The 23,829-nt window shown below is 41.4% G+C and overlaps 1 protein-coding gene and 1 long non-coding RNA gene across 2 annotated transcripts in view; both read right to left on the reverse strand.

The window, feature by feature from the left end:
- The window catches only part of CNTNAP2 (contactin associated protein 2), a 2,272,324-nt gene that overhangs the window by 99,901 nt on the left and 2,148,594 nt on the right, over window positions 1–23,829 (reverse strand). The window lies entirely within an intron of this gene.
- LOC116528054 lies at window positions 8,510–17,280 on the reverse strand. The gene is made up of 3 exons (XR_004258830.1): window positions 15,681–17,280; window positions 15,338–15,353; window positions 8,510–8,520 (listed from the first exon to the last, which is right to left on the reverse strand). It is a non-coding gene; the product is annotated as an uncharacterized LOC116528054 (long non-coding RNA).

A 23,829-nucleotide genomic window follows, 5' to 3' on the forward strand; every position in this document is an offset into this window, starting at 1 on the left:
GCAATTCTCCTGCCTCAGCCTCCTGAGTAGCTGGGACTACAGGCACGCGCCACCATGCCCAGCTGATTTTTTGTATTTTTAGTAGAGACGGGGTTTCACCATGTTGACCAGGATGGTCTCGATCTCTTGACCTCGTGATCCACCCGCCTCGGCCTCCCAAAGTACTGGGATTATAGGCGTGAGCCACCGCGCCCGGCCCGACATGTTTTTCTTACAAAACTATTTTTATAAACAGGCACTGAGGCTGTAAAGGTGAAAAGATGCTTAAATTTGTATTTAAGGAGGTTCTATCTTGCTGCTTTAGAGGCTCTAGAATCTTATACAAAAGAAAAGACAAAAACCTGTTCATTTATTTTACAAGAATGACCTTGTTTGAGAACTGGCTTGCCATTGGCTAGCATATAGAATTTGCTATGTATGTTAAAAGCTGATTCTGTAAAACCAAGGTAATTAATCAGTTTGACACAGATATTTTCAATGGTTTCAACACAACTCAAAAGTAAGTGTTGTGGATTTTTAACCTTCCTCTCTGCCTGATTCGGATGGGTATGGCTTCTCAACACTCTTAAATATTCCGCTTATAAATAATTTCATTCATTCTAACACATGTCCTCTGTGTCTAACACCGTTATGGGTACTGAGTATCTGGTATGGAACAAAACAGACCCAAATCCCTACTCTCTCTTTCTTTTCTGAGATGGAGTCTCAGTCTGTTGCCTGAGCTTGAATGCAGTGCTGGGACATCAGCTCACTGCAACCTCTGCTTCCCAGGTTCAAGTGATTCTCCTCTCCTCAGCCTCCTGAGTAGCTGGGATTACAGGCACCCGCCACCATGCCCAGCTAATTTTTGTATTTTTAGTAGAGATGGGGTTTCACCATGTTGGTCAGGCTGGTCTCGAACTCCTGACCACTCCACTCAAGTAATCCACCTGCCTCGGCCTCTTAAAGTGCTGGGATTACAGGCGTGAGCCACTGTGCCTGCCCTCAAATCCCTACTCTCTTGAAATTACATTCTGATGAGAGGCGAAGGGCCACAATCAATTTAATGAAACACATAGAATGCTTTGAGAACATGAGTTATGGAGAAAAATCAATCAAGGAAGAGGGATAGGGCATCACGCAGTGGGATTTGCAATTAAAAACAGTGGTCAAGGAAGGCCAGGAGAAGGAGACATTTGATCTCTTGAACTTGTGATCCGACCGCCTCGGCCTCCCAAAGTGCTGGGATTACAGGCGTGAGCCACCGTGCCCGGCTGAGGAGGAGACATTTGAGTAAGGAGGTAGATGACTTTCCAGGGCATGCCCAGGCCCCTTTGCTCCTGCTTCCCTGCCATTTCATGCGTTGCTGTCTACGTAAGATGCCTGGGACACACCACCTTCATGTGGAAGATTAAATGGGGCTTCAGAGGCCAGGAGCAGTGGCTTATGCCTGTAATTCTAGCACTTTGGGAGGTTGAGGCGGGTGGATCACCTGAGGTCAGGAGTTCGAGACCAGCCTGGCCAACAGGGCAAAACCTTGTTTCCATGAAAAATACAAAAATTAGCAGGGTGTGGTGGTGCACCTATAATCCCAGCTACTCAGGAGGCTAAGGCAGGAGACTCACTTGAACCTGGGAGGTGGAGGCTGCAGTGAGCTGAGACTGCACCACTGCACTGGAGCCTGGGCAAAAGAGTGAAACTTCATTTACAAATTAAAAAAAAAGATAGGGCTTCAGAGACAAGTCTCATTCAGTCTGAGAAACAGGCAGGCCGGAAAGGTTGACCCATGGACAGCAGAGTAGGGAGTGCCTCTTCACATCTTCTCCGTCTTCACAGTTCCAGTGATTTATTTTACTGTCCTCTAATTTCTGATCCACAAATGTTAGTGTTTTCAAGAGTCTACATTTATATTGCAGACACAGATGGTGACTATTAGATTTTAGCAAGGTGGATTGAAAACAGTTCACATACAATTGAAGAAGAGGCAATTTGTCCAACAGAGTTAGATGTAATGGGATGATTTGTCTATGGACAAAGAAGAGAAACTCAAGAAAAAGGCCCAAACAACAGGAATTCAATTCAATTTCTCTAATATTAACCAGACACTTTATAGGGTTCAGCAAAGTGAAAAGCAGGCATCATGGGATAATGAGGCAAACGTTAAAAAAAAAATAGTGTACTACCTCTTACAATCATGCACAAAATAGGTTTGTTAAAAAATAATGCAAGAGATCCATAATTGGGAAGCCATATGGCACAGAAGAACCAAGGATTTTTAAGCAGGTAGGATCTGGGTTTGAACTGTGATTATGTCTATCGCTTGCTAGCTATGGGACCTTGGACTAGTTATTTAACCTTTATGAACGTAGGTTTCTCTTCTTTATTTAACCTTTATGAACCTCTGTAAAATGGGGGTGATAGGACATAGGACAGGACTGTCTGGATAAAAGGTAACATAGGTAAAGCACCTACCAAGAGCACCAGGTATTGTGGTGATTACAACAATAGTGATATATTTATTATTCTTAGTCAAATGAATGCCACTAACAATTTGATTTATAATATTCAGAGATGGCCGGGCGCGGTGGCTCATGCTTGTAATCCCAGCACTTTGGGAGGCCGAGGCGGGTGGATCACGAGGTCAGGAGTTCGACCAGCTTGGCCAACATGGTGAAACCCTGTCTCTACTAAAAATACAAAAATTAGCTGGGCATGGTGGCGCATGCCTGTAATCCCAGCTACTCAGGAGGCTGAGGCAGGAGAACGGCGTGATCAGGGACCAGGGAGGCAGAGGTTGCAGTGCGCCAAGATGGTGCCACTGCACTCCAGCCTGGGCTACAGAGCGAGACTCCATCTTAAAAAACAAAACAAAACAAACAAACGAAAAAAAACCTCAGAGATGGCAGAGATCTGAATGATTTGGCACATTTTCGGGACGATTTCAGGGAGAGGGCAAATTTCAACCTGGGCTTTGAAGGATGGATTGATGAGGAGAGAGAGGAATGGTAGTCCCTGAATAAAACTTAGAGGTGAGGAAAAAATTTGAAAAAGAAAAAAAAAAACAAACTACACTTATTTAGGTGAGCGCTTGGAGAACAGCTTGAATGGAGGTCTTTGGAGTGGGAAAAGAGAAGTGAGGTTAGATAAACTGATATATAACCCGATTGTGGATGGCTCAAAAGAATGTTAGCAGATTAAATACATTACAGCAGAAAATTAAATCCTTGATCCCAGACAAAACGATTCACTCCTTGGTCCTAGACATGTCCAAGTACAGCTTCAATAGAGGACCATTTCTTTGGCATCCAGCTTTGGAGTTACAGTAAAATCCACTTACAAACAATTATCCTGGAGAGGTTAGATATAAGCATACGCACATTTACATCTAGTAGTATGTTTCTATTTTATACCAAAAATGTGGTAGGTTATGGCTACCACGCTCTCGTGGGAATATATTTTATTACACTTGTGTCTTGAGTTTCCATCAGAATGTGAAGTGCCTAGCGTGGCAGAGGGAGTAGAGATGAAGGTTGACAGATGGTCACAAGGCTTAGGGTTTCTTTTCTGATGGTTCCTCCCAAATTTCAAGAATTTACAGTTTTTGGCTGGGTGTGGTGGCTCATGCCTATAATACTAGCACTTGGGAGGCCAAGGCGGGTGGATCACCTGAGGTCAGGAGTTCGAGATCAACCTGGCCGACATGGTGAAACCCCGTTTCTACTAAAAATACAAAAAATTAGCCAGGCGCGGTAGTGCGCTCCCGTAATCCCAGCTACTTGGGGGTGGGTGCTGAGGCATGAGAATCTCTAGAACCCAGGAGGTGGAGGTTGCAGTAGGCTGAGATCACACACACCACTGCACTCCACACTCCAGCCTGGGTGATAGGGTGAGAATCCATCTAAAAAAAAAAAAAAGAAAAAAAAAAAAAAGATTTTATAGTTCCAAGAACCTCAGCTAGAATTCTTTTGCAGTTCATATGTGATTAAATATTTTTTCTTTCCTCTGTCTCTTTCCTGTCTTCTTTTACTCTATAATAATGTGCTAGAATGAGATACTGCATTGAGGCAAGTTTATTTTCAGCGTGTCAAGAAAACATTAAACAGGTATTTGCCTGATGATAGCATTGGACACGTTTTGTAAAATACAGGAATCCCTTCTACCTGGGATGTCAAGGGACTGTTCCTTTGCTGGGAGAATGGACCAATCTTTTGCATCAGCTCAACGCTGCTTTGGGGAGTGTTTTGGATACAGTATATGTATTGCTTCGTTTAAATGAGAAATAACTGCGGTCATTAACAAATAATCTTGTGTGATAAATCTGACCCCGATGGTGTGCTAGGTTGCAAAACCTTCCCCTTCTGCTTTGGGAAAACTCATCTCTGTCTCTCCATCCCTCCCTCTGCCACCAGCCTCTGTCCACCCCCAAGCCCAGCTCCTTGATGGCAGGAGTATAACCACAGAGGCTGAATCAGAGCCAAACCCTTTGCTGCTGCTTTGAAGAATTTTTGTTCTGGATTTAGAATCCTACACTCTAAACACATTCATTGGCTGGAATTCCTGATTTCTGTCTGCTAAGTCTCCTGCCTTCCTCACTGTACTCCACTGTTTGAAAAAACATTTCAACATCTCTCCACTGCCTACCAAATAAAAGTCTAAATTCCTTAACCTGGCACTTCGTGCCTTCATGGTCTTACCCTACCACTGTCCTCCATGTGTCCCATCTGTAGCCACACTTGTTACTTGGGGCTATTTCTAGTATTTGCGTCAGTTTTGTGGGTCTCTCTGGCCAAGTGTATGTCTCATTATTAGAAGAAACCTCTCTTTACTCTGAAGGCATATATATCACACGAACTGTCAACTTACCAGCCTCTCCACCCATTGACAAATAGCCTACATTGACAAATAGTATCTTGGATCATTAAGTCTTCAGGAATAGTTTACAATGCAATCAAAAGCAGCACTTTTTAAGGAAGTTAAAACGATTCCTTATTACTTCCACTGGGTATTCAATTAATTTTTTCATCTTAGTCTAGATTGTAAATGTTTTAATGACAGTCAGCATGTCTGTTTCACCTCTGTTGTCACCACAGGGTCTAGCACAGGTGTGGTGGAAGAGTGGGAGCCTAAACATTTTTTGTTAGGTCTCAGCTCTCCACCCTGGATCCACCACTACCTGCTGCTGCCCACAGTCCAGTGCCAAAGAGAAGAGAAAAACACCAGGCAAACAAAACATTCTACAGAGAATAAGACTGACCTATTCCGCAAGGTCTGACTATAGCCTCCTAAACCTGAGCCATCGGTGACACGGCCCAGGTGGGAAACTGTACCTCATCCCTGGGAGGGCAGCACAGCCACCAGCAACTCGAATGCAGCTATATTGGACAAGAAAGCTTTGGGGTAGAAGTCGGGGAATTAAGGCAATCCAGTTCCCTTCTCCAGCTGAAAAGAAAATGTGCTCATTGAAATATACAATCTTAAAAATGCGATTCTACCTAGCAGAGTGATCTGCAACCTTTTTGGCACCAAAGACAAGTCTTGTGGAATACAACTTTTCCTTGGACTAGGGGAGTGCAGGATGGTTCTGGGATGATTCAAGCACATTCCATGTACTGTGCACTTTATTTCTATTATTATTACATTGTAATATATAATGAAATAATTATACAACTCACCATAATGTAGAATCAGTGGGAGCCCTGAGCTTGTTTTCCTGCAACTGGGTGGTCCCATATATTAGGTGATGGGAGATAGTGACAGATCATCAGGCATTAGATTCTCATAAGGAGCATGCAATCTACATCCCTCACATGTGCAGTTCACAATAGGGTTTGTGCTCCCATGAGAATCTAATGCCACTGCTGATCTGACGGGAGGTGGAACTTAGGTGGTAATGTGAGCCATGGGGAGAGGTTGTAAATACAGAGGAAGCCTCACTTGCTTGCCTGCTGTTCACGTCCAGCTGCGTGGCTCAGTCCCTAACAGGCCATGGTAAGTGTCCATGGCCCTGGGTTGGGGACCCCTGCCTGACCTAGCAGACTGATTCTACCCACAAAGTTTTTAAGATGATGAAATAAACCTTGGAGATAGTGAAAAAACACTACAAAAAGTGTTTTGATATCTTAATTTTTGTATTGAAAAATGATAAAAATTTCCCTCGAGTTCACTTTTATGATAAAGATATAGGATCACAATATGATGACGTTTTCTGTGGGATTTTAGCCTCAATCTATTTTGCCACAATAAAACATGCAAGAGTCTTCATGAAATGTAAAGGGAAAAGTAGTTCTTAATTACAGAGCGTATTTTCCAGGCATCACTGCTGTCTAGCATATTACTAAATACAAAGTCGACTCAATCGATAGGCTTTCTTATCTATGTTAATAGCTGATTTATCAGTCTCTCCACTCATGAACAAATGGCCTACACTGACAAACAGTATCTTAGATCATAAATTCTTCAGGAATAGCTTGTAATGCAATCAAAAGCAGTGCTTTATGGGGAAGTTGTTAAACTTTCAAGAGAAAAGGTTCTAATTCCTTTTCCAATGTTTTGATTACTAATAACTTGGAAAATGCAGCGCAGAATTGGTAAGCTGAGTTAACAGGAGAGCGGGTTTATTCCTTATTCCTTTGATCTGTTCTTTTCTGACCATCATTATGTTGCAGAGAAAGAGAGGGTGGTGTTCCTCTTTTCTCTCTGCTCTCTCATAATAAATCCCTCTTGTCACATGGAGATTGAAACTCAAGAGCAGGATGTAGAATCTTGATGAGTTTGTAGCTCCTAATGGAAGGAAATATGTAATTACCCATGCGGACCACGAAACTCATTTGCAAAGGTTAACAGTGTTCCTACAATTTACATGCCATGCCACCTGCTTTGTTAAAAGCATGCCTAATTTGAATGCTTTTGGGTAGGTGGGACTACCCAGGTTCCTAATTGTCCAAACACCTAGAGGGAAACACCAAAACCAGTTTAGGAAGCTTCTGGCCCTTTGGGATTCACTGAACAATCAATCGGAGTCATACCTTGCTTGCTTTTTGTTTTCTCAGATGCCCTCAGATAACAGCTTTTCCCTTCCTCTTGTTTACTGCCTATTTACTAGACAAAAAAAATCACACACGCTCCACAGATGGGTTATGCTCATTAACACCCATCATATGCACATTGAAGGGTGTGAACATTCACATTGCTAATGAAATGAGAATGGCGAGAGGCAGGGCAAGCCAAGCAGGCGACAGCAGGGTGACTGCTCTGCAGGGGGCGGTTTGATGGATGTGGAATGTGAACCAACTAGCTCAGGTATCTTTCACAGCAACTGATCGATCTGCAAAACACTCTCCTGATTTTAAGATCTAGGCTCTATCGGAGGCAGATCCTCAGAGTAGTGGCCATCCCAGCCACCCTCCCGAGAAAAGCATTTCAAAAGCGGATGTGTCTGATGAAAGGACCATCCCTTCGGGATAAAGAAGCATGCTAGCCAACACCTTGGCGGAAGATGGATTTAGAAATGAGCTCAGGGAAACCAAGACTTTATTTACTGTTACAGCCAACTTGTGTTGTGGACACCATAGGAGGTGTGAATCCCAAGCGGGCTCTAACATAGCTTTGATACTAAGATCGGTAACAGGACTGCAGTTTACCTTAATAAGATGGATTCTTTCTTAATTAAAAAAAAATTTTTTTTTTTTTAGAGACCAGAGTTTTGCTGTGTTGCCCAGGCTGATCTTGAACTCCTGGCCTCAAATAGCCCTCCCATCTCAGCCTTCCAAAGGGTTAGGATTAGAGGCATGAGCCATGGCACTTGGCCTGATTCTAGACTTCTAGTATGCTTCCTCAAAAGAATCACACCATGATATGTATATATATTTTTTGAGACAGAGTTTCGCTTTTGTTGCCCAGGCTGGAGTACAATGGCATGATCTCGGCTCACTGCAACCTCTGTCTCGCGAGTTCAAGTGATTCTCCTGCCTCAGCCTCCTGAGTAGCTGGAATTACAGGCATGCACCACCATGCCTGGCTAATTTTATATTTTTAGTAGAGATGGAGTTTCACCATGTTGGTCAAGATGGTATTGAACTCCTGACCTCAGGTTATCTGCACACCTTGGCATCCCAAAGTGGTAAGATTACAGGCGAGAGCCCCCATGCCTGGCTGACACCATAATTTTTAAATTGCTGCTTCTTTATTGTCAGGAAGGGAGATGGCATCTACCATTATGCAAATACATTTGGAACCTATGGAGCTTTGTAGACCCCATCAGAGCTTCAGAAAAAATACAGGCTGCCAAATCAGGCCGAACTCTTCCAGATAAATGGACTGGGAATGGCAACCCCGCATTTTCGTTTATTTTTTTATTTGCTGTCTTAAAGGGAATTGTCTTTTCTTGTGGAGCCTTTGATAACATATACACTGGTGCCTCCAGAGAGAGCTACTGGGGATCTTTGCTGCCCTGCAAAATGAGATTGCAATAAGCTTTTTGACTTCTCATACCCTCCCATTTATCTGCCCTCTTGCCAATATACATCTAGCTGCCTGTTCTTACTGTGATAATATTTCCACTTCTATTCCTTCTAGAACACTCTTCTAATTTGTGTTGGATCTTGCAAGGTTAGGAAACCAGTTAACGATTTTTACTGGAACTTTGCATTAAACAGGTGCAAATAAGGCCTGTGTGGGTATTGTTTGTGCCTGCCTAGTTTTCTACCTCTGAGATCCTCACACCCCCATTAAGCACCATGTAAATGTGTAATTCCTTCCTACAGTCTGGTACCAATGATGACCGTGGGCATGACCTTGCTAATGGTCATGCTCTGAATCTGACACAGGCTTCCTGCAATCTTGGAGGCCAGCTTCCCATTTCTAATTCCAGTTGCTCTATGTAGATTGTTAACCTCTTTCTTATTCTGAAAACCCTTGGGTGTTCGGGACAGGGTTCCTACCACATTCTTGCCATCTATTTTTTTTCCTCCACCTTTTTTTCCCCTTCTCTAACAATGAATATTCTCTTTGACTTCAGAAGGATGCTCAGGAGACAGCAATCAGTACTAAGTCCGGAAAAACCAAGATCTCAGCACGTGTTTGTTAAATGAAAGCATAAATAATAAATATGAATATACTCCAGCCTAGATGTTACTTTCAGAAGCTGCCTGTGGTTGAAGGAATACATTTTGTCTTAACCACAGGTTTTTATATGTGAAAGTCTGTACTGAATTTGGCCAGGTGGTAGGCAAAGCAGGACTTATAAAATCCAAGCACATTTATGAAAAACAAAATTTCCAAGAATGGGGCTTTATCAAAGTATTCTTATTAGGCTAGAAAGGTAACTGACAGGTTTAAAATATCAACAAAGATGTAATCCATAAATGTTTCTCACTGCTTTTTTCCTGCTGCTATTCCGGCTGTGATCAGAGCAATTAACACATTTTCATTTCGACTAAAGGCTTTGGTTCAAACAAAATGATTTCCAAATTGCAAGCCTAAAGGCAAGAGAGGCAATGCTGTGCAGGCATGAATCACTGCAAAGGGCACTGTGTGTGACAGGGGCTGACATGAACTACATACAATAGTCTTATCATTGAACAAACAAATATGCTTAACGAATCAATGCACTTAAACCCATTACTGCAGTGTTTCCCTTTATAGAGAAGAATTCCTCTAGAAAATCTAGGCTTATAAACTAGATTTCAAACTTCTAAAATTGGATTCCCCCCCTTTTTTTTTTTTTTTTTTTTTTTTTTTGAGACAGGGTCTCACTCTGTCGCCCAGGCTGGAGTGCAGTGGCGTGATTTCGGCTCACTGAAACCTCCCCCTTCTGGGTTTAAGCAATTCTCCTGCCTTAGCCTCTTGAGTAGCTGGGACTACAGGGACGCGCCACCATGCCCAGCTAATTTTTGTATTTTTAGTAGAGACAGGGTTTCACCATGTTGGCCAGGATGGCGTCAATCTCCTGACCTTGTGATCTGCCCACCTCAGCCTCCCAAAGTGCTAGGATTACAGGCATAAGCCATCATACCCAGCTGGGTCCACTTTAAAAAAAATGTTAACTTAAAAACAGTACAGATGTGTAGGTACTCTTGTTCTTAGCCACGGATATGGGCAAATCATCAGTTAAGCTTTCTGTAGTTGTTGAGAATACAGTTGATTTTGAAGTTTCTCCTATACTTATTTTTTTTTCAAGTTTTGTGCAGTGAACATGTATCAATGTTATAATTATATTTAGATATAATTATATGTAATCCTATGACATATAATTCATACACCTATATATAATTTTACATTCTCTCTGGAGCATTACTTCTTAAAGCGAGAAGAAAATTCACGGTGAGGGAGGAAGAAAGTTCACATAGCATTAAAACATGAAATTCATTTTAATAGTAAGGGACCTCACTATTTAAAAAAATTACTTGTAAATTTCCTAGCCACGAAATTATTTTGAAAAGCAAATTGGAAATTATGCCATTACTCCAGCTTTAATAAGTCAGAATATTCTAAAATGAGTCTTTTGTATGTATTCGTTTTTTTTTTTTTTTTTTTTTTTTTTTGAGACAGGGTGTTACTCTGTCACACAGGCCAGAGTGCAGTGGCATGGTCTTGGCTCACTGCAACCTCCATCTCCCAGACTCAAATAATTCTCCTGCCTCAACCTCCCCATTAGCTGGGACTACAGGTGCGTGCCACGATGCCTGGGTAATTTTTGTGTTTTTTTTTTGGTAGAGACAGGTGGGTTTTGCCATGTTGCTCAGGCTGATCTCAAACTCCTGAGCTCAGGCGATCTGCCCATCTCAGCCACCCAAAGTGCTGGGATTACTGGCATGAGCCACTATGTCCAGCCTGTATGTACATCTTTCAGATTTTTTCTAAAATAGAAGTGTTGAAGGATTCCCATTAAAGACAGTGGATTGAACACATACATTTACCACTGTTGCTTCATAAATCCTGTGAAAAGGGGAATGGAGTGTTAAGATATATGAAGGTGTAAGAACAAAACATGAGGAAGGGGATGATAACAATTTTTTTGGAGCTGAAAAACAGCAGAGCCATCTTAAGTGGCAGCATATCCAAGGACAGATGCTTGCATCGAGGTGGACAGTGCTGAGAAGTAGTCCCGTTTGTGCTGCAAAGCCCCCCTTATTTGTGCAGTTGATGGCAAGAGTTTCCACTGGACATGTGTGTGTGTGTGAAGCTAAAACAGAAGAACTCCCTGCAAGCTTGTTAAGAGCATTTATATCCCCAGATCCCTACCCCAGGCGTCTATCCTCCCCTCACTCTGGCAGGAGAGGAAAGATGTATTCTCTGGAGAGGATGCAGTGCCTCTCAGTTGATGGACTCTAGGCATGGAGGGCAGGGGGTCTGTATTGAATTCAGTCAACATTTACACACTGAATGTTGAAACCCACAGTCCTCTTCCTTCTTAGCTGTGAGAACAATGCCAGCCAGGTACAGAGTAGAAAATTCTTCTCCAGGCAACGGAGTTAAAAATTCTTCTCTGGAGCTTTCGATCAACCCAAGAGAAAAATCTTAGTAATGCAACATCAGGGGCTTCCCGGTGAAATAACTCAGCCGCTGAAGCCCATGGGTGACAGGCCCCATTTGTGTGCACAGAACTTTCAGCCATATTTTTAGTGCCTCAGTCTTACATGTGGGTGTCAGCTAAAGGGGTACCGGGCATTTGAGAACATGTCTCAAACACAGGAGAAGAAAAAAAAATCCAAAATACACATAAACACACACACACACACAAACCAACCAACCAACCAATGAAAGCTACTTGAAGGAAAAAGAGGCTGAGTAGGGAAAGAAACACTTGGGAGAAAACCTTCCGAGAGATAACATATTGCCTCTGTGAAATGAGAACAGATGATAATAAAAAAAAAAAAAAAAAAAGGAACATTCAAAGAACAAAAAAATACAGCTCTTGGAAATTCAGGACATGAAAAAGAAGTGAAAAACTCAATGAGAGTTTACGAAATGTAAATTTGAGAACATTGTTCAGAGAACAGGGGAAACAACAGACAAAGAAATTGAACAAATGAAAGAAAAGATAAGAAAATGACAGGATCACTCCATGGGGTCTGACAGCTGAACAACAGAAATTCTGGGAAGAGAGAACAGAAAATGAAAGAGAGGAAACTGTCCCCCAAAATCTATTCCTAGAGTTTGAGAACGGCTCTCCAGATTAAAAGGCCCTGCATGTGCTTCAACAGAAAGGGTCAAAATAGACCCACATCAAATAATATTCATGAGGTTTCAGAAAAGAATGGAGAAGAAAAAGAACCTGAAAGCTTCCAGAGAGAAAAACACTGAGTTCAAATAAAGGATTGGGAACGAAAATGGCGTTGAATTTCTTGAGAGCAACACTATTGACAATGGACAAATTCCTTCAAAATTGTGAAGGGAAATAATTTCTAAATAAGAATTCTGTATTCAGTCTGACTTCAATTAAATGTAAGGGAACATAAAGACATTTTCAGACTTGTTCTGTTTCAGAAATGTGGTTCCCATGCACTCTTTCTCAGGAAGCAACAGAAGGATGGCTCCATTAAAAAAAAAAAAAAAAAAAAAAAGGGATCGATCAACCCAGAGAAAGTCATGGAAGCCAGGTAGGAGGGGGGCCTCACGCCCTCCAGAGGCCCAGGTTATCTATGATGATGGAGAAGGGACATGCAAGGATGGCGATATGGTTTGCCTGTGTCCCCTCCGCAAATCTCACCTTGAATCGTAATCCCATGTGTCAGGGGAGGGTCCTGGTGGGAGATGCTTGGATCACGGGGGCTGATTTCTCCCTTGCTGTTCTCCTGATAGTGTGAGTGAGTTCTCAAGAGATCTGACAGTTTAAAACTGTGTGGCAGATCTCAGCTCACTGGCTTTCTCCTGCTTTGCAGAGGTAAGACCTGCTTGCTTCCCCTTCACCTTCCGCTGTGATTATGTTTCCTGAGGCCCTTTAGCCATGCTTCCTGTTAACCCTGCAGAACCCAGTCAATGAAACCTCTTTTCTTCATAAATTACCCAGTCTCATGTAATTCTTTATAGCAGTGTGAAGATGGACTGATACAGATGCCCAAGGCCCGTCCAGCCAGAATGCTCTGGGGTAGATGTCTCCGAAAAAATGAAATGGGGACTCCTCTTCTATTGGCTGCAACATGTTGAGGGGAGGTTTTAAAAATTGAGAGAGAGCTTGAGTTTCAATTCATAATCAGTTCACAAAAAATTAAGCAAATGAAAAATAGCAAGATAATGATTATCTTTAAGGAAAACAAAATAGTGTGTAGAAAATGAAACTTTTTTTTTTTTTTAATTTAGAAACAGGGTCTTGCTCTGTCACCCAGGCTGGAGTGCAGTGGTGCTATCATGGCTCACTGCAGCCTCAAATTCCTGGGATCAAGTGATCCTCCCACCTTAGCCTCCCAAGTAGCTGGGACTACAGGTGCATACCACAACACCAAGTTAAGGTTTTTTCTTTTTTTTTGCATTTTTGTAGAGACAGGATCTCACACACGTTGCTCAGTTTGGTCTCGAGCTCCTGGCTTCAACCAATCCCTAACCTGTGCCTCCCCAAGCACTAGGATTATAGGAATGAGCCACCATGTCTGGCTGGAAACATAGTTCTATTGTATGGTTCAGTTATGAAAAGCATGATGATGTAAACACTGTATACGGATCTATCCAAAGCCAGTACACTATCCTTTTGGAAAGGTGAAGGTAAAGGAAACACGTGGAGGGGAGGAGGCCACGGAGGAGAGTCACTGACTGTGAAAGAGCCTAAACCTCATCTTCCACAGTCAGGAGTCATCTAGCAGTGAATGATTAAAAACAGAAACTCAAGGAGTAGCCTAGGAGATGGTAAAGTACAGCCCACCATGCAGCCACCTGTTTGTAGATAAAGTTTTATTACCACACACTCACTCATTTACATATTGTCCACAACAGCAGGGGTGAGTAATTGCAACAGAGATTCTATGGCTCTCAAAGCCCAAAATATTCACTGTTTTGCTCTTTACAGGAAAAGTCTGCTGACACCCTCAAGTAGTAGGTGAATATCTTTAGAGGATTAAAGACAAATGCCAAAAGAAAAAAAATCCAAAAATTGGGTAGTTATTTTTCCTAACAAGCCATATAGAAACATTTGACACTTTAAACAAGGTAATTTTATTACTTTAATAAAAAATAAAAGCTAAGTAAAAAAGAAGTGTTAATAGGAACTATCAGAGGTAGCATTTTTCTCCAGGAAGATAACAAAATATAAAAACAGAGTATCTCCCTTCTTGGATGAGTTCCCTCTTTCAATTTTTGAGCAATTTTTTTTGCTTACAATCCAATTTCCTGCTGTGAGCCAATCAAGTTTCCTCTCTTCTGCCTTTTTTATTTTTAGTTTTGGTTAAAAACCAAGGCAGGAAGCAATAAGTTAAACATAAGGTTTTAAATGACTTCTATCCTCTGAATGTATCTAGGGGGTAACTACAAATCTGGAGGTCGCAGATTTGTAGATTCCCAGGCAATCCACAACTTCAAAGAGTTAGCTAAACAGATTTTATTTACTCAACCAAAAGTTTCTCATATTTCCTTCAAATTTCGGCTTATTTATCTTAAAAGGATGCAGTGGAGACTCACATTTTACCCAGTGACAACTTTCCTTCCTAATGTAATCTTAAAGTGGAAAAGCATCCATGATTAATCTGGAAGTGGGCTGTCTTAGCCATGAAACAGGTTTCCAATTTAGACTTGGGTTTTGTCACAGCAACCTGAAAGGTCATTTTCTATCCACAGCTTCAAGAGAAACAATAAGGACAATTTCCAGAAAATGAGCTTTTCTTAATATGTGCAATGTCTGATAATTTATTATCATCCAGAGGTGATGGTAAATATTTCTATTCTTGAATCTGGAATGTGGAAAAGAAGGAGTTATTCTCACTATTGTATTCTCAGGTTAATACGGACGACCTTACTCAGCAGAACTTTCTGCTGCAACACAGCCAAGCTTATAGGCCCCAAGGGACTCATGCATAAGGAGAGATTGATGCCAAGTCAGCTGGCCAGGGCCCAAGCTCCCAAAAGAGGATGCGCCCTTCCAGCTCTCATGGTGTGTTGGTCGTTCACCGACGCTTCTCTGCCAGGCTATGTCACTTCAGTATGTTCAGCAGGTGTTTACTGAGCACCTTCTATGTGCTTAGCTCTGCATGAACCCCTGTGAAAATACCAGTCTACCTTGTATTCTCTACCTGGAAGATGAATCACTTCCATTTAGCTAAAGGAAATCCTTTGTCTTCAGGATCAAGTTAAATTTCAGGAGTGGGAATAAATATTAGTTTTTTCAGGATGTATGGGAACACAGTAACCACGGTGTATTAGTCCATTTTTATACTGCTATAAAGAAATACCTGGAGGGTGGGTGCAGAGGCTCATATCTGTAATCCCAGCACTTTGTGAGGCCAAGGCGGGTGGATCACCTGAGGTCAGGAGTTTGAGACCAGCCTGACCAACTATGGTGAATGTGGTGAAACCCTGTCTCTACTAAAAATACAAAAATTAATTGGGCACTGTGGCAGGTGCCTGTAATCCCAGCTACTTGGGAAGCTGAGGCAGGATAACCACTTGAACCTGGAAGGCAGAGGTTGCAGTGAGTAGAGAACGTGCCACTACACTCCAGCCTGGGTGACAAAGTGAGACTCAATTTCAAAAAAAAAAAAAAAAAAAAAAAAGAATACCTGAGACTGGGTAATTTATAAAGGAAAGAGGTTTAATTGATTCACAGGTCCACATGGCTGCAGAGGTCTCATGAAACTTACAATCATGGGAAAGGGGAAGTAGGCACGTCTTACATGGTGGCAGATGAAAGAAGTGAAAGCTAAGGGGGAAGAGCCTCTAATAAAACCATCAGATCTTGTGAGAACTCACTCGCTATCCTGAGAACAGCGTGGGGGAAGCCACCATCATGATCTGACCACCTCCCATGGGGATTACAGTTCGAGATGAGATCTGGGTGGAGACACAGAGCCAAACCATATCATGTGGCATAGGAAATACCGAAGGCACAAGAGGAAAGGGTGCAGCTTTGGGAGATTGAAAAAGGGCAGGGCAAGGGAAAAGGAGGCACACAGTACGACAGTGTGAGCTTTGATATTCATGTGGTTCTAGGGTTCGTGCATTAGACTTTCCATTTTATTTTCTTGTCTCCTAACCAAGTTCAGCCCTTCTGAGTCTTAATCTACATCTAAACTTTTACAGCACTCCCCTGGCTGGTCTCATTGCCATTAGAAGCTCAGTTCTTTAACTCATTATATACCCTGTTGCTAAGTAGATTTTCTTACACGTCCTTTGCACATTCCTCAGCCTGCTAGATGAGCCACCGCCACTAAAAAAGTGGCCTTCACAAGGACAGGTTCGGGGCCTGTCACTGCTGGAGTCCAGCATCCAGCACTGGCCAGGCAGCAGGAATCCCACGTGTCTGCTGCCTGGAAGGCAAAGAGAATCACAGAGTTTTCTAGCAGGAAGAACAAGATCAGCTAGGCTGTGCTTCCATCTTGCAAGGGAGCTAGGCTTGGTGTCATACAGCAGGAACTGAGATCCTAGTGATTAGCCAAGGCCACAGAGCCAGTTTGTGGATGGACCAGGTCTCTTGTCCAATCACTCTCTTCTATTCAGAGTCCCTCCAGGTCTCCCATGGGTCCTCCTCAATGTTTCACTCTGACACAGAAGCCTTTACCATCAACAGATTCATCTTCTTGCTGTTCCATGCACCCCTGGTGTGGTGAAGCCTGCTCACCTCTGCTAAGGCCATCCCAATGGCACAGACCCACATCCAAGCTAGATACATCTTTAAGTGGGCATTATCCAGTTCTACCTCCACAAAGCAGTCCTCCAGATTTCTGCTCTATCCCTTGTCAAGAATACATATTTCTTTTTGAAAAATCACTAATTGGGTACTTAAAACATTAACTAGAAGTATTTTAAATTTTATTCCTGCATTTCATCTCTCCCACTTGATGCTAAACCCTGTGAGGACAGAAGGGATGTTTAGACATACAGACTTGCAGTGTTGAATGCATCCTTGGGAGTCCATCTATTTCTACACATTTATTTCACAGATAATGTCACTGAGGCACAGAGCAAGGAAATGGCTTGCCCATGGTCTTTGTTTTTAAATGTAGTAAAAGGTACCTAACATAAAACAGACATTTTAACCTATTTTTAAATGTACAAGTCAGTGGCATTAAGTGCATTCACATTGTTGTGCACCATCGCCACCATCCATTTCTGGAAGTTTTTCATCTTGCAAAACTGAAACTCTATACCCATAAAACAATAACTCCCCACTGTTCCTCCTCCCAGCCCCTGGCAGCCACCATCTGACTTTCTATGTTTATGATTTTCACTACTTTAAGTATCTGATGTAAATGGAATGATACAGTATTTGTCCTTTTGTAACTGGCTTATTTCACTTAACACAATGTGAAGGGTCACCCGTGTTGTACATATAGATGACATTTTGCTTATCTATCCATTGATGGACATTTGGGTTCTTTCCACCTTTTGGCTATTGTGAATAGCCTAGGGTCTTTTAGTGATTTTTTTTTTTCCTGCTTAGCATAGTGCCTCTCAGAGTGTGGAAATTCAGTAAAAAAATTGGTATGATTATAACCTTAGCTAGACCTTCAATCTTACGGAGAAATGAAGATTTGAGCCTATAAAACAAAAGACCATCCTTTCTGTAATATAGCTCATCTGATGATCCTCTCCAAATGCGATCAATATTTAATCATAACATGTAGCGAGCATGAAAGTATGATTTTTCTTTTTACACATGTATTTATCTTTTCACTTGTATTTCTATGTATATTCCAGAGAGGAGAAAATGTGATTTAGAACTTCTCTCTAAAGTAAGGTTGTTCCCTAAGAATCCTTGGTATAGGGCCATATCATGAAACCATAAGGCTTTTAAGAATCCAATGTCAAGGATTTTCTTTGACAAATCTCATTTAGCATCCCTCCTGCTGGGTTAGAGAAAGAACAATTCAGCAAACACACTAGAAGCACCTTTCCCTTTTCCATTTCCATACACCCCTTCTCTATAGATGTGTGTCTTTGAAAATCCATTATCCCTGTGCAACTCTCTCAAGGTGAATTCAAGGACAGAAGCCTCTTACTATGAGCGTGAAGTTTAGTGGACATTTTTTTTTCACCTCCTTACACAAGCCTACATTCAGCATCAAATCAATTCATTTGGTAGTTATTACTTAGTGTTAGATCTCCAAAGTGAGTTTAAATCTCTTTTCTTAGTTAAGAGAAATGGAAAAATCTTCCTCTGCCAGTTGCTCACAATAATCTCTGTATTACCAGGAGCTTATTGAGCTAAAAAACCGACTGGGCAAAGACTAATAATCATTTTGCGCATTTCTAGAGCGCATTAAACTTTTCAAATTGTGCTTCACATCCAATATTTCTTTTGGTCTGTGAAATAATTAGGTTGGGAAAATAAGGCTGAGTTAATGATTAGGCCAGTGGAATGAGGCAGAAGCTGAAGCCAGAGGGAAGCAAAGTGTTGAGGGTCACACAGCAGCCATCGCCACAGTGGCTAGTCAGAAAAAATCATTTTGATTGTTATCTGTGTGCCCCTAGAAACAACCTAGAAGCACGTGGTCATCGGAGGTACGTCCAGTCCTGTGCAGAATCCCACCAGCCCGGCCTCAGCTGGCTCTGCCCCAGCTTCCTGGCTCATCAGAGCTTTCTCTGGTCCAGGCAAAATGCCTTCCTCTGGTTTCTGACACACCACACCTTTCCCCAGCCGTTTCCTTTTCTTTTTTTCACCTGGCTACTTCTACTCATTCTTTAAAAAATATTTTTAAAAAGTTGGCCAGGCACAGTGGCTTACTTCAGGAGGCCACGGTGGGTGGATCACCTAAGCCCAGGAATTCGAGACCAGCCATGGGCAACTTAGCGAGACCCCCATCTTTATAAAAAATACAAAAATTAGCCAGGCGTGGTGGCGTGTGCCTGCAGTCCCAGTTACTTGGGAGGCTGAGGCAGGACATCACCTGCGCCTGGGAGGTTGAGGCTTGAGGCTGCAGTGAGCTGTGATTGCACCACTCCACTCCAGCCTGGGTGACAGAGACCCTGTCTCGAAAAAAATATATATGTATATATATCTGTGATGGTCAATATTCAGTGTCAACTTGATTGGATTGTTCCAAGGATTGGAATGCAAAGTATTGTTCCTGGGTGTGTCTATGAGGGTGTTGCCAAAGGAGATCAACATTTGAGTCAGTGGGCTGGGAAAGGCAGTCTCACCCTCAATCTGGGTGGGCACCATTTAAGCAGCTGCCAGCGTGGCTAGAATAAAGCAGGCAGAAGATAGAAAAAATTAGAAAGACAGTTCTTCAAAGATGGTCAGGAATCATTACCATCTTCTATGCTCTGCCCTTCCATTTCCCCAACCTAGAAGCATTTCAACCCTTTAAGCTAATTTAAAAATTTATCTCCAAATGATGTGGTGACATTGCAATTTCATGACAGTTTTTAGTTATCATCTATTGACTTACCAATATGGATGATGATGTGTTAGCTTCTACTCTCCTCCCCACCATCCACAAGCACCATCCATCCATCCTTCTAAAATAGGCAGGTTGGACTTGTAGTTAGATCACGATTTGGTTTTTATAGAATTAAGATCACACAGGATTAAGATCATGTAAATGCCATTTAGAGCTAAGTTATTACTATTTTCTACAGTTACTTTTTTTTTTCTGTGGTGTCTCTTTTTGCTGGAGTATGTATGTATGTATGTATGTATTTATTTATTTAGAGACAAAGTCTCGCTCTGTCACCCAGGCTGGAGTGCAGTGGCACAATCTTGGCTCACTGCAACCTCCGCCTCCCAGGTTCAAGCCATTCTCCTGCCTCAGCCTCCGGAAGCTGAGACTACAGGTATGTACTGCCATGTCTGGCTAATTTTTTGTATTTTAGTAGAGACGGGGTTTCACCATGTTGCCCAGGCTGGCCGCAAACTCCTGAGCTCATTATCTGCCTGCCTCAGCCTCCCAAAGTGCTAGGATTACAGGTGTAAGCCACCATACCCAGCCTATTTATTTTAAATTTGTTTCATTTTCCTTTGATGATCACGTTTGCATGTCCTCCTTCAATCCTTAATCTATAATGAGGAGGAAAAGCAGCGCTTGAGAGCTGGGAGCTGTTTGGGAACTCACAGCCAGGCCGTGTGTTCTTCTGTTTGGTGCGAACCATTTCATAGAACTCAACATCAGACAAGGTCATTCTGTGACCTTCATGGGGTAAGGCAAAGATGAAGTCACTCCATAGTCATGTCTTAGCACTGACAAAAGAAAATTATTCAGAACACAAAAATGACCCAATATACCCCTTCCCAGCCTAAAACACATGGCTTCTACTTTTTTTTTCTTACCAACTACAGCGTTTTTTCCTACTGCTTTCAAGATAAAAAAAAAATTAAGATATTAAATTACAGAATTACCTGCTTCCTGATGGTATCCAATCTAGAACAAACCCTTCCTTTTTTGAACTCTCCCCCAGATCACCTAATGAAAACCAAATGGGACTTTCTAGCATTCTCTTTCCAGCATCCTCTTACTGAGACGAATCTATGGTTCTCCATAATGTGCAATCTCCCATAATGCAATGAGTGAAGAATCCCGAATTTGTTCTACTACAGGTGGACTCCTAGTGGTCAGTGGCTGTAATGTATCTCTGGATTTGAAGTTCCATCAATATTCATCTATGCCCCCTACAGTCTTGGATGGGAACCCTCCACTCACCAATTTTAGTGTGCTTATTTGAGACCCTTTGTGTCTCTAGCTGTCTGAAGTAAACACACTGCCCATGGCTAGAAGTTCATGCTGAACTGAGGTTCAATATTTTGCTGGGGTCCTTCTGCTTTAGGTGTTTTTTCCTTCTTTTCTTTACCTCCTCCCTTTTCTCTCTTTTTCTTTCTTTCCTTCCTTCTTTCCTTCTTTCTCTCTTTCTTTTTTCTTTCTCTTTTTCCTTCCTTTTTCTTTCATTTTCTTTCTTCTCTCTTTCTCTCTCTCTTTCTCTCCCTCCCTCCCTCCCCTTTCTTTCCCTTTCCATTCCCTTTCCCTTCCCTTCCGCTCTAAAGTAAGGTTGTTCCCTAAGAATCCCTGGTATACGGCCATATCATGAAACCATAAGGCTTTTAAGAATCCAATGTCAAGGATTTTCTTTGACAAATCTCATTTAGCATCCCTCCTGCTGGGTTAGAGAAAGAGAACAATTCAGCAAACACACTAGAAGCACCTTTCCCTTTTCCATTTCCATACACCCCTTCTCTATAGATGCGTGTCTTTGAAAATCCATTATCCCTGTTCAACTCTCTCAAGGTGAATTCCAGGAGCGCAGAGACCTCTTACTATGAGCATTAAGGTGTTTTTTCCTCCCCTAGGAATAAGGTTACCAGTGACTTTGTGGTTATCTGGCCTTTTATTGTTCTTTGGTGATACTGTTTTCTAGTCTACTGATCCCTGTTCCTGTGGACTGTCTGCTTGTACAGTGTCTTGAGTGTTCTTTATCTCTAAAAGAGAAGATCTGCAGGGAGACAGTAAGCATAAGTCAGGGAAGTCAGTCCTTGAGCTGGCTCAGAGTCTAGGGGTTCAGAAGGTCTCCTACAATCAACATTCTTTGAATAAGCTTTGACTTTGGTCATGATTTCAAACCGTTAGAAGAACTTTTTCGTCAGTCTTGCCTTTCTATTCTTGAGAACTGCTTGGTTTAGATTAGCCTTCTCGACATCAGAAGGGATTGTCTGATCCTGGATTGGGCTTTGGCCAAGTTCTGATGAAGGTAGCTGCACAGCACCATCGTTTGGGAGGATCTACGGCGGTGCTCATAGTGTCTAAACTATGCGTTTCTATGAAACAAACACCTTCTTCTCACATCACCTTAGCTTACATGCTTATGTCTCTAACTGGCACGATTTCACAGGATGGTGTGTTTTTGTTTTTTTTTTGAGACAGAGTCTTGCTCTGTTGACCAGGCTGGAGTGCAGTGGCATGATCTTGGCTCACTGCAACCTCTACCCACTGGGTTCAAGCAATTCTCATGCCTCAGCCTCCCAAGTAACTGGGACTAGAGATGTGTGCCATCATGCCTGGCTAATTTTTGTATGTATTTTAGTAAAGATGGGGTTTCACCATGTTATCCAGGCTAGTCTCTAACTCCTGACCTCAGGCAATCTGCCCACCTCGACCTCCCAAATTGCCAGGATTACAGATGTGAGCTACCATGCCTGGCCAATTTCACAGGATAATTTTGAACTGCAGTGGCTATTTTGGGCACCTTTTTGACATGAACAACATTATTCATTTGAGTGGTGCCTGAGAACAAAAACTGGAGAAAGCCTCGTGAAGAGATTATCTGTCTTGGAATCTAAAAACAGACAGTGTTTGGCTCCTTGTAAATGCTGCTTTCTACATTTCTGTTCTTTGAGGATTAATAAAGTCTGGCTTTTAAACATGTTGCCTGATAAAAATTTCAAGTCCCAAATAATTGTTTACATCAGCTGTAAGAGTTACCTTTGCATGTATATATGTCACAATGGGCTTTCCCGAATCTAAATGTTCAGTGACTCTTCTTGCAGAGGGAAGATCCTTGCTTTTAACAGCGATAATTTCTTAAGTGTCTGAAGCTGGCTCCCTCTCACTGCCTTTTTTCTATTCCTTTCCCCCTCTTTTCTCCTCTCTTGGGAAGCTTTAAAAATTAATTGATTGAAATATTCATTCTATCATTATGAGTGCACATTAGAAATATCTATATCATATTAGTAGTCAAAAATGCCTAAAAGAAAAAATATTAAGCTGTGTTTCTTTTGTAGCCCTTGTTACTATAGTAATAAGAAGAAAACTTTAGTTCAAGATAAAAGAAGAGCCTCGAGCATGACTTAGAGCTTTACAATTTGGTTTACCATATACAAATAATATCAGAGTAATTCTTTGGTTTGCACAAGACCAGTGATAAATTTCTTATGATTTAAGTTCCTAAATTTCTTACATTGTTTTTATGAGATAGGTGGATCATCACTGATTTTATAACTGGTTTAAAATGTATACACATACATACATAGAATTATAGTCAACTAAATCAAAAGGTAATAGATTTTTAAAAGAATTAACTTTTATAAAATTTTTAAATGCTGGATGTCGGGATTCATTATGTTAGCAAAAGGTTGTGATTTCTCGATCCTTAACTAACTTTAACACCTTAGACAAATGAAGTTAATTCGTTAATAATCTTTGATACCTAGATAATTTCAAGAGTGAAACAGATGCAAAATAAATGCTGGTTACTAACACAATTTTAACTTACCCTGATTTCTTAGAAAGACAATAGATTAACAAAATATGCAAATACTTTTGCGTGATATAATATATATACGTTTATTTTTGCCATCTCAAATATGTCAAAATGATATAAAATTAGTGTTCATAAGGAAAAGAAATTGCATAAATGTTTTTTGTCTTTTGTCTTCTAGTGTTCTCTTATGTCTGGACAAGAGAAATTAGCTAGTTTAATGGAGTATGGAACTATACAAAGTTGATGATGCTAGGTACAATAATTACAACGAACTATAAACAAATATACAAGAAAATGGATGATTTTTTGTTTAACAGTTATTATAGTTAATCAAGATGGCAAAGTGTGTCTTTAACACAAAGCTTTTCTTCTTCACCCTAAAGAGGGAAAGATAATAGGTTTGCATAGAATTCTCCAATTTTTGATTAATTCAGAATTGTTATAGAGCTTTTTTGTTTTCCAAAACTGATAACTAGAAAGCGGGTTTATTTCTTAGGTTAGCTGTAAATAAAACTAATAATG

Source organism: Sapajus apella, unplaced genomic scaffold (genome assembly GCF_009761245.1).
Source record: "Sapajus apella isolate SASKATOON/1434 unplaced genomic scaffold, GSC_monkey_1.0 scaffold56, whole genome shotgun sequence".
Lineage (NCBI taxonomy): Eukaryota > Metazoa > Chordata > Mammalia > Primates > Cebidae > Sapajus > Sapajus apella.